Below are 10,838 nucleotides of genomic sequence, written 5' to 3' on the forward strand. Positions count from 1 at the left end.
GATTTCATAAGTTAGAATATGAAGAAGAATTCAAAGTAACAAATTAATCAATGATTACAAAATAAACCGAGGTTCGAACCCTCAAACTCATGATTCAAGTGATTACACCACTATTACGAAACCTCCAAATGCCCTCGAAATTCCTATGACCAAATGGCCTTGTACATCGAGAAGGTATAATAGGGAAGTTGTGATACATTAAAATAAGCCCTGTATAATTTTGTTTTATGATACATCTAATACGTAATGGCTAAGATACAGGTATTTAGTATTGTTTCTGAAACATTATCACATAAGGAAGCCATAAAACCTACATAACTAAAAGATTCATAATACAGGAGATATTATGAATGATCAATTTGGTTATTTAATTATGGGACCCTCGATATCCATGGAATGCTAATGCACGCCAAGGTTATTGTCTTATTCCTTCGTAATACTACCTTTTTGTTAAAATAATGCAGTCATAATGATGTTATTAGATTGTAGTTTCGTACACTTCGGATGGGGGGCTGAGGTAAAAAAGAGGTAAACATTTCAAATAAATGTTGCCCCATTCCAAGCTTTGTGTTGAGTCATGTATGACATGGACACTCTTATTTAAGCAAGGATCTCGGTTCTAACCTATCTTATGTTGATGTCATTGCTACAATCAAACTATACACATAATTATGCTTACAGACAAACAAAGAATAGAGTTTGGTTGAGGTAATGGTTAGTACGCACATCCATGCATTAATACAAAATCTTCATAACACCGTTATCATATATTGTAATTAATATAGGCTCTCTCTAATAACCGTACGTTATGAAAAGTGCGCTGAGGACATGAATGGTGTGTTCCGAGAAAGAATACTGGAAATAGGGGGTGAGGGGGGAATCATCAGAAAAGGAGACCGGGGAAGGGGACATATAGAGAGAACATGAGAGAGAAAGATGTGTGTTATAAGTCGTTACCCACAGGAGGGGGCGTTGCATATCGGAATTAAAGAGAAACGGAGAGAGAGAGAGAGAGAGAGAGAGAGAGAGAGAGAAAGAAAGAGAGAGAGAGAGAGAGAGAGAGGGAAGAAGAGCGAGCGATAGGGGGAGTGAAATGGAAAGAAAGAAAGAGTGAGTGAGAGAGAGAGAGAGAGAGAGAGAGAGGGTGTGAGAATATAAGAGAGAAAGATGTGTGTTATAAGTCGTTACCCACAGGAGGGGGCGTTGCATATCGGAATTAAAGAGAAACGGAGAGAGAGAGAGAGAGAGAGAGAGAGAGAAAGAGAGAGAGAGAGAGAGAGAGAGAGAGAGAGAGGGAAGAAGAGCGAGCGATAGGGGGAGTGAAATGGAAAGAAAGAAAGAGTGAGTGAGACAGAGAGAGAGAGAGAGAGGGTGTGAGAACATAAGAGAGAAAGATGTGTGTTATACGACGTTACCCACACAGTAGGGGGCGTTGCATGTCGGAATTAAAGAGAAACATAGAGAGAGAGAGAGAGAGAGAGAGAGAGAGAGAGAGAGAGAGAGGGGGGGGGGAGAAGAGCGATAGGGGAGTGAAATAGAAAGAAAGATTGGGTGAGACAGAGCGAGAGGGGAGAGAGAAAGAGAGAGAGAGATTTGACCCTTTCGATTAGAAAAGACAGCTAGATAAAACGACCTTACCGCAGAGGGGAGGCGTTGAACGTCGCAAGGAATCGGTTTAAAGGAAGTTCGACGACGCAAACTAACGGGGAACTCAAAGTGTGGGGACCCCGTTACCATGGTTATGAAGTGAGTCACGTGTAGCAGTCTTCCACGCATTCTGCTCCCTAAACATTGTGCCTACCTGTTTGTGAATCATATTTCAACTCGGCTATTGAGTTCGGGGGCTCCCGAAACTCGATCTGCTGCAAACGTTCACTTTTCCCCACGCTCATATAAATGGAAGAAACAAGATAATACTTCGTCGTCGCTCTTAAATATTTGTTTCGCTGTTGCTGTTGAGAAAGATTGAAAGCTTCTAACCAGAACAAGGATTGTTTTACAATAAGGCAAGTTGATGTTTCTCGATTTATTTAGCAGATGATTTAAGCGAGGCTCGTCGATTTTACTCTGTGCCGTTTTTGTGGGGGCAAGTTACGCCATCACATTACTTTGGTAAGTAGTTACCTTGCTTAAGATTATGAAAGGATAGGAATATGGAGAGCTGTTATTCGATACGGGTGGAAGCAAACAGACAATACAGATGACGGGATTATGCAAATACTTCTTTTACGAGTCAGCTTATATACCGGTATGGCAATGTGTTTGAATCCATATTGATTAGACTTGGGTGGGTGTGTTTCTTCATTTGGTAGATAAAGGTATTTTGGATGAACCCTGTACGGTCAGAGCCATCACGATACACATAGTTTTATCAACGCGGCGATTTCAGTGTGACGCATTTAAACTGATAAACCGATTATGCTGCCCGACAAAGCAACATGTGCGCTATTTTTCACTAACTTAGCCAGAAATGTCTTCGAATGCAAAGAATTGGTGTATTGGGTTTGAGCAACATGTTTGATTTGATCAAGCAAACTGTTAATCATAATTATAATCCATAAACATGTATGTTACAAATAGTAAATTTGACTTGATATAATGGTATAAAATAATAATCATATACATGTGTGTTGCATAACAATACAGCATGATAAAGTCGTCTTATCGTGTATCATTGTCTTTATGACTCCCTCCGGAACGTCTGCATGACGACTTTAATATTCAATAATATTCCGTGTTTATATAGCGCTCAATACATGATCCGACGATGTGCCTAAGCGCTTTATATTATTACCCCGGTCATCGAATGTAGGCTTATCCGCACATGTTCCACTCCCTGGGGAGCATTCCGGCCAGTCGCCATTTTACAAGCGCACTCTTGCTCGTTCAACCACATGAACGTTCGCATCCTACCGGGTACCCATTTAACACCTGGGTGGACTATCATGGCTGATGTCTTACTCTTTCTGATCATTACAATTGTGGTCATCATCGTCATCATCATCATCATCATCATCATCATCATCATCATCGGTGTCGTCGTCATAAATCTCACCACCCTTCAAAGTTTTGAAAGAAATCATAGGAGTTTCTCACTCAAGAATCAAGCTCAGACTCCATGTACTAGGATTCCTTTCCGTTGCCGAGAACTATGATTAGATTAGTCCTACGTTCATCTTGGCTACCCAGATTCCATTGTTTCTACTTTTAAATCAAATCATTAAATTTGAATTCACAATATTTCTAAGGACATTATATTCTTATCAAATACATATTTATTTTGATAAATATATCAGGCCATTTGTTTTGTTCCTCTGCTATTCACATCGACGTGATTTTCGAGAGATAAATGCCCTGATATAATTGACAGTTTTCTGTACAAAGTCGAGCAACTCTTCTGCACAATGGAAAGGCACTGACTTTCCCATGATGACAAGGTATTGAGGTAACCTTTTTGAATATGCACATCCATTACGTAAGAAAACAACTGCCGCAGTATCCGACCAATTATAAGATGATCAGTAAGTTTCCTCTCTGTCTTCTCTTGTATCTAACATAATTACATCAGTATTCGGAGGTAGAAACAACCGGCACATGGAATACATGCCGCTCAATCGACTGGGGAAAAAAAGCAAAAGTGAGAAAGAGATCAGAAGGGGGGGGGGGGGGCACCATTACCACCACAGGCAGATAGTAATTTTCTTTACGTTAGTATTAGTATATTTTGTTGTCTATTTTTCCCCCTCATATGAAAGGAGAAGTTAGTTAGCTATCTGAGGGAATAGAATTTGGACTTAGGCCCTTTTGACACTACAGCTCGCCTACTTGGCACGACATCTGCGTTTTGACATTTTAGATCTTAGAGTTTTAAAACGAAATTAAGGCTAGGCCGAATGGAAGGAAGTCGGTGCGGAAGGCAAAAAACGAAGAAACCAAAAGTAAACAGGGGGAGAAAATATTAAAGGGAATTAAGCTCAATTAACTTAGATTGATTGGAACTAATGAGAAGTGGCGTGATGGGAAAATTCATGGTATTAGACATTGACATCTATCAGGTTATATAGTAGATATAGTAGATATGATAGAGAAGTAAAATAAATGGAAGGGGAGGAGAAAGGGAAGGAGGGGGCAAATACACAGGCAAGCAAGCAAGCACAAAATAGATGGATAGATAAATAAATGGATAGATTGATTGATTGATCGATTGATTGTTTAATAGACAGAAAAGTAGATGGGTAGTTTATTATGAAGGATAAACAAAGACCGGAGAGAGACAGACATATAGATGGATGGATTGATTGGGAGAGAGAGAGAGAGAGAGAGAGAGAGAGAGAGAGAGAGAGAGAGAGGTGGAATTGAAATCAGACCGAGACGAAGAGAGAGGGGGAAAACAGAGGGATGGATTTAAAAAGAGAAGAAAGAGAGAGAGAGAGAGAGAGAGAGAGAGAGAGAGAGAGAGAGAGAGAGGAGGGAGGAGGAGTGGGGGGGGGGGGGGGGTGAAGAATGATGTCATAAGAAGTTCATTCAACCTTCGGCTATTAAATGAAGATAGGCATTCTGACCAGGACTTGGCTCTGTGGCATTTCATGAAGCAACATAATCTGAAAATAGAATTCTTGTTGAAGAATAATGCCCTTTCCAAAATATTATCCAACACTTATGACATATGCCATAGTGAAGCCTTGTTAATATTAAGAATAGAGGGGACATCCCAGTTGACCGACAACCTACAAGCCCGACAGACAGTTCATAAAGACAGACAATCAACGTTACTGAAAGTTCAGAAAGGTCGACGAGACCGACAAAACGAAGTAGATGAGAAAAGATAGATAAAGCAGATGATGGAACGAATTTCAAATAACATTATTCGTCACATTTTTGGTCGAGGCACCCCTCAAAACGCATTAAAATCAAGTGTACAGTATGTCAATGATTTACTAATGATCCGTGCCATACCCCAAGTTTTGCTCATTCGGTGGTATTAATTGTTCATTCATTCGGTCGATTGTTTGTTTGTTTGTTTCATTGATTTGATTTATGCGTTCAAATAACAAATACAAGGTTACACATTTTTACATAAGTATTACATACATACCAAATCATGTATAATAATATTATACAATAATCATAATACAAAGCAAACAAACAAGTATAACAGATATTTGTATATATTTTTCATTAAACTACAGAGATAAAGATCACGACGCAGGAAACCGCCATCGTTAGCGGTTAGGCTGAAGAAAAAAAAGCTGTCGGTCTGGTGTCGATATAATGTCGGTCTCGTGGGCTAAGCTTTGACTTGCATACAATAGATGGTCGGGTTCATGATCAAAGGTTATAGTGCATACAATTGGCAAGGCTCCCGTTAAAGGGACTTGGTAACATTGTTCAGATGAGAGATAGTGGTGCTACGGTAGTGACTTCAATGCTAGATGTACAATTAAAGATAATATGAAAATCTGAGTGAAAACGGACCATGATTCATGGTACAAATTGGGAAAAACTGATCTGATCGATTCCTTAATTCTCCCAACTATATTATTACAATTTAATTACATTTTAGGTGAATGTAAATCGTCACAAAACAATAAAATGGCTTTACATTCCATTCCAGACATTTAAGTGTTGACAGATTTTTTATAGCCCGTTTTATGTCTTTTTTTCATGGAAAAACGGTTGGGAAAATTCAAAAATGGTTGGGAGAATTTACTTTTGATCACTGTTAGAGGGTGTCATATATTGACACATTCAAAGAAAACCATAGATATCTTCGTGGTTTGGGAATTTATTCAGGATTTTTTGCATGTCAGAGGGTTAGTACAGTAACGTTGAAGGAATATAGTATTAAGTAACATTTTATACAAAAATTAAGCAATTTTTTCATCAACCTTCAACAATGTTACCAAGTCCCGTTAATGTTGCTCTGACATTTCCCTCCGGTGACAATTGCCCCGGGCTTTATTTCGTCAGAATAATGTGGTGTTTGAGTTCGGGTTGCAGATGTTGTGTAGGTTCTTGTTGGGGTTAGAGTTAATGTGGCTGGGCAAGGTGTTTAGTCCAGGGGGCGTTTCACAAAACTTGTCATCAGTGACAATGACAGTTTTTGTTATAAGCTACTGAAATCCTTGCTTCTGATTGGTTATCAGCAGATATGTCACTAATTTTTGTAATTTGTCATTGAAAAAAGGCTTTGTGAAACGCCCCCCCCCCCCCAGGATCGAAGAACGATTGGCCAGTGAGCAATTATAGCTGGCGCTTTTGTCGTTTGATTCCAGACATGAATTAGATAGATAAATAAATACATTACATTCAAGTGCCTGTATTTTTCATTTGGTTTATTCACTGAAATGGTACCAAGCACTTCCAACATCATGGTAAGCTGTCGCAATCGTTATGGAGTTTCAGCTAGTGGTTTGAGTCACAGCATTTTAATGCCGCCATTGCTGATTACGAAATAAATCGAAATGTGTGACACTTCTCGCATTTATCAACACCCCCACACTTTCTTCCTCTCCAGCGGAACCGCAGAGCACTAAGGGCCCCAGAGCTTTGGCTGGGAGACAAGTGAAGAGGTACCCCTAAAATGTGTTCGTGTTCATACTTTCTGCCATCATCCTTTTACAATGTACAGGCCTGAATGTACTAAATGTGAAATGCACACAATATTTGTCAGATTCAAATCAATAGTAATGCCCTAAACACTAAATGTGTTTAGATGTATAGCTTATTTGCAACGATTAAAGGAAAATCATAATATGATACCAACAAACTGAAGAAGAAAAAAACAACCGACGCAAATAGATACAAAGGACTACGCGTCCTGAAAAAAATATTTCCGATATTTCGTTGATTATCACTTAGGCCTACATATTCTTTCATATTCGTGATATGTAGGCCCACCTTACAAATTGTAAATACATTTCTTTATCTTTAAGGTGTGATATTTTATTTGGCGTCCAGACCAGATTTATCGACGTTTTTATTTAACATCGATTTTTCGCTTCTTATTTTTGTCTTCATTTGAATGTGGCCTTAGGTATTAAAGTTCTGATTTTGACCCAAATTTAACAGTCGTCACGCAATAATGCATACAATTATGACTATTATCCCGTCGTAAGGAAAGGAAAACACAGAATTTTATTCAACTAATGTATATGACAGCGGAGGGGATTGGCATCGTTATTGAATCAACTGACTTATTAGTGCTATTCAAAAATAAAGACAATTATTACAATCAATAATATTTTAATTTACATATTCTTATGATGGCAACGATTATTTATGGCAACGTTTATTTAGTCACGTAACTACTGTAATATAAAGAAATTAAATTCAAATCCATTCATGTTGCACAATGCAAAATATATTTTGATAAAATTAAAACAAATCTTTAGTATTTACTTCTTTATATAATATTACACCAAGGTTTGTACTTGTGATTGGCTTCAATTCAGAAATTCTAAGCAAAGGGGGACATTTAAAATAAATCGAAATTCTTTATCCCTTAGACCATGAGATATGATAACATAATTCCCCTTTCCCCAATTATTTTGGTAGGACGCCAACTAGCGGGGAGGTCATTATAATCAATTGTATCGTGTTTATTTGAGCTGTTCAGACCTAAATGAATCACATTAATTACATAGTTTAGATGATACCTATAAATATAATCCAAAAAGTGTTTCCGAAGTTTCCTCCTGTAATCTTCTCCCGTGCCAGCGCCTGTAAAGAACTCCTAAAGGGAGACATTTTCAAGGGTCACTTTAATAAGCAAGTGTGACTGTATAAAGATGGTTCTAGGACACTTACCCCCTGGTCATACCCCCCCCCCCGTCAACTGCCCCCTAGGACAACTACCTCCTAGGACAACTACCCCCTAGGACAACTTCCCCCAGGAAAACTATCCCCGGACAACTACCCCTTACGACAACCTTCCTCTAGCCTAGAGGAAGGTTACCCCGAACAACTATCCTAGGGGTAGTTGTCTAGGGGTTGTTGTCCGGGGGTAGTTATTCGGGGGTAGTTGTCCCAGGGGGTAGTTTACTGGGGTGGTTATCTGGGGGTGGATGTCCAGGGGGCAGGTGTCCGGATAAGATAAAGATATATCCACTCAAATATAATAATAATAATGGTGGCTACTTATATAGCGCACATGTCCGTCACGTTGTGACGCTCCTGGCGCTGCCCCGGTTATTACCCTGGCTTTAGCTTGGTGTACATACATGTAGGGCATGCTCACGGTGAGCGAATTCTAACCCTCATCATCTTGATTCAAAGTCAAGTCAAAACTTTAACATTTGGTGTAAAAATTCACATTTCACAACTGAATGATAGGTTGAAAACACGCAACAACAACAGCAACAACAACAGCAGCAGCAGCAGCAGTAGCAACAACAGCAGCAGCAGCAGCAGCAGCAGCAGTAGCAGCTGCAAGCTGGGATACTTCTTAACACGTCCCACTGGAAACTGGAGCCCTGCACGGGATGAGCGCGTCTTTGCCTATGATTAAACAATGTTACGCGTTCATGCCTGGATACATAACTTTGCCCCCTTAAGTGGGCGTGCCTAGAAGAAGTCAAGGCTAGTTGAAGGTGTTGGCGAACAGTTGAAGCTGGTAAATTAATTAGCGCGTCATGACTGCTAAGCAACCCCCTTTGTTCCTTCATATAAACATACTGAGTAATCAAAGCATTGTTTTATGTTGACAGTTGACGTCATGCTGTCTTCTACAACTCATATCATGATCAAGTCATATTGTGGCGATCAAAAGGACTAGAAGTATATCAGAGGTGTAATGTCGGAGTGTGCCTGGAAAATTAAAATAAATCACCTTGTTTTGTAAAAACGCGTAAAAACGCGTTATATGACGCACATGTATGTTTGTCGACAAACCTCCTTTGAGAATTCGGGCCAACTAAGTTTGAAGGTTCCTATCTTTATTTGCATCGAGCTGCTTGGAGTGGTCTTTAAATGGCATGTATGATTAGTAATGTCCATGTGTATGCCCTATCAGTAATCTGCATGAGGAGGTGTATGTTCTTTTGTTTAATATATATATATATTTTTTTAATGATATTTTATTTCCTTCCTCATAATTTCACATAACAAGAAATTATCAAGATAAGCAATATAAAACAAGATCTTTGATAAAAGACACTTCATGATTTACATCAATCAATGAACATAGAAAAAAAAGGGGGAAAAATTCTTGCATGTAACAGTGTATAATCAAAATAACAGTAGAGGAAGGTTTAAAGTGTAGATTTTTTTTTGTTTTAAATGATATTTTATTTCCTTCCTCATAATTTCACATAGCAAGAAATTTACATAACAAGAAATTATCAAGATAAGCAATATAAAACAAGATCTTTGATACAAGACATTTCATAAGTTACATTAATCAATGAACATAGAGGGAAAAAAAAGGAAAAAAAAAAGTCTTGCATGTAACAGTGTATAATCAAAATAACAGGAGAGGAAGGTTTAAAGTTACATATTACCATCCTATCACAACACTCTCACACCCCCCCCCCCTCTAGCCCACCCACACCACACCCCCTTTCACACACATAAACAACCATACAAACACAAACACACACTGCATGCAACCTGTTCCCTCAACTCACACCACACAAACTCTTCACCCCCCCCCCCCCAGCCCACCCATTTCACACCCCCTTCACGCCGACATATATGAAGCTGTGATAAGTATTGGTATGACGCCCTCTCCGTTGTAGTTGATGGTAGTGTAAATATGGTCGTTGAAACACCCGTTTCTTTGACGAGGGCCTAAGCATGACTTTGGGTTTAATACAAACCAATGGATTAGCCTTTATAAGGGGCATTGGAACAAAGTTACCACCATCGTTTTAATAAAAAAATATCAACAAAGTCCAACACTGTCTTGTTGCCTTACTTCGATGGTAGCATAAATTACCTTTCAATTTCAATCTTAAGACAAATTATTTACACATAAGTATTTTTCAATGACCCCTTTTGAATAGCAATTTTCCTCACCAAATTCGGCCTATAAGCATGATGACGCAACTTGACGGTTGAATTTAAAACACGTATCTTCTTTTGTCCCATTGTGTGACTTTAATCAATATTGAGAGTGTGTATGAGTAAGAGAAGCAATGTGAGTGTGTAATTTAGTCGTAGGTTGAGGAACATGTTCACTTTAATTCTCAAGATGTTTCCTGGCACATGCTCTGTCTTTAAACATTGCATATCACGTGATTATGATCGGTTACCTTGATCGCGGCTTATTATCAAGGACGGTAGGCGCAACCTCTTCTCCGAACGAATGATATGAGCGCGTGAATCGCGAAATGTGAAGATTCGATTGGATATTAGGGTGATATTCTACAGGTGCGGGCCAACCATATCTGATATGCCAGAGTGAAATGTGTTTTAGAATAATAAGGGAGTTTACAGATACATTCCGCGCATGGGCAGATAAAGGTCATTTGTACCAAAATGGCAAAACCCACAGAGATAAATACTGGATATGCGCTCATGAAAGTTATGTAACATTATTCATTTATGCACCTACGGTACATTCTATGATACGCAGGTGGAAGTATTCTTTTCAAGAGGTCAAACAAAAGATATTCATGAAGCACATCTAGGACTTTGGCAGTTATTATTCTAAGATGCTCAAAGTGGAACTTCTCCATGTGTAAAAGATCTGTGGATATTTGGGGTCATTTGTACCATGTGCTATCTGTAAACTCCCTTATAGAAAGTGTTCATCTCTGGTGTATTGAACACCTTTCAATTTGATTAGGCTTCTAGATGGAGAAAGACTTTTTTGTACATATCTTTCAATCTACCAT

Source organism: Strongylocentrotus purpuratus, unplaced genomic scaffold (assembly GCF_000002235.5).
Source record: "Strongylocentrotus purpuratus isolate Spur 01 unplaced genomic scaffold, Spur_5.0 spur5_scaffold_13, whole genome shotgun sequence".
Lineage (NCBI taxonomy): Eukaryota > Metazoa > Echinodermata > Echinoidea > Camarodonta > Strongylocentrotidae > Strongylocentrotus > Strongylocentrotus purpuratus.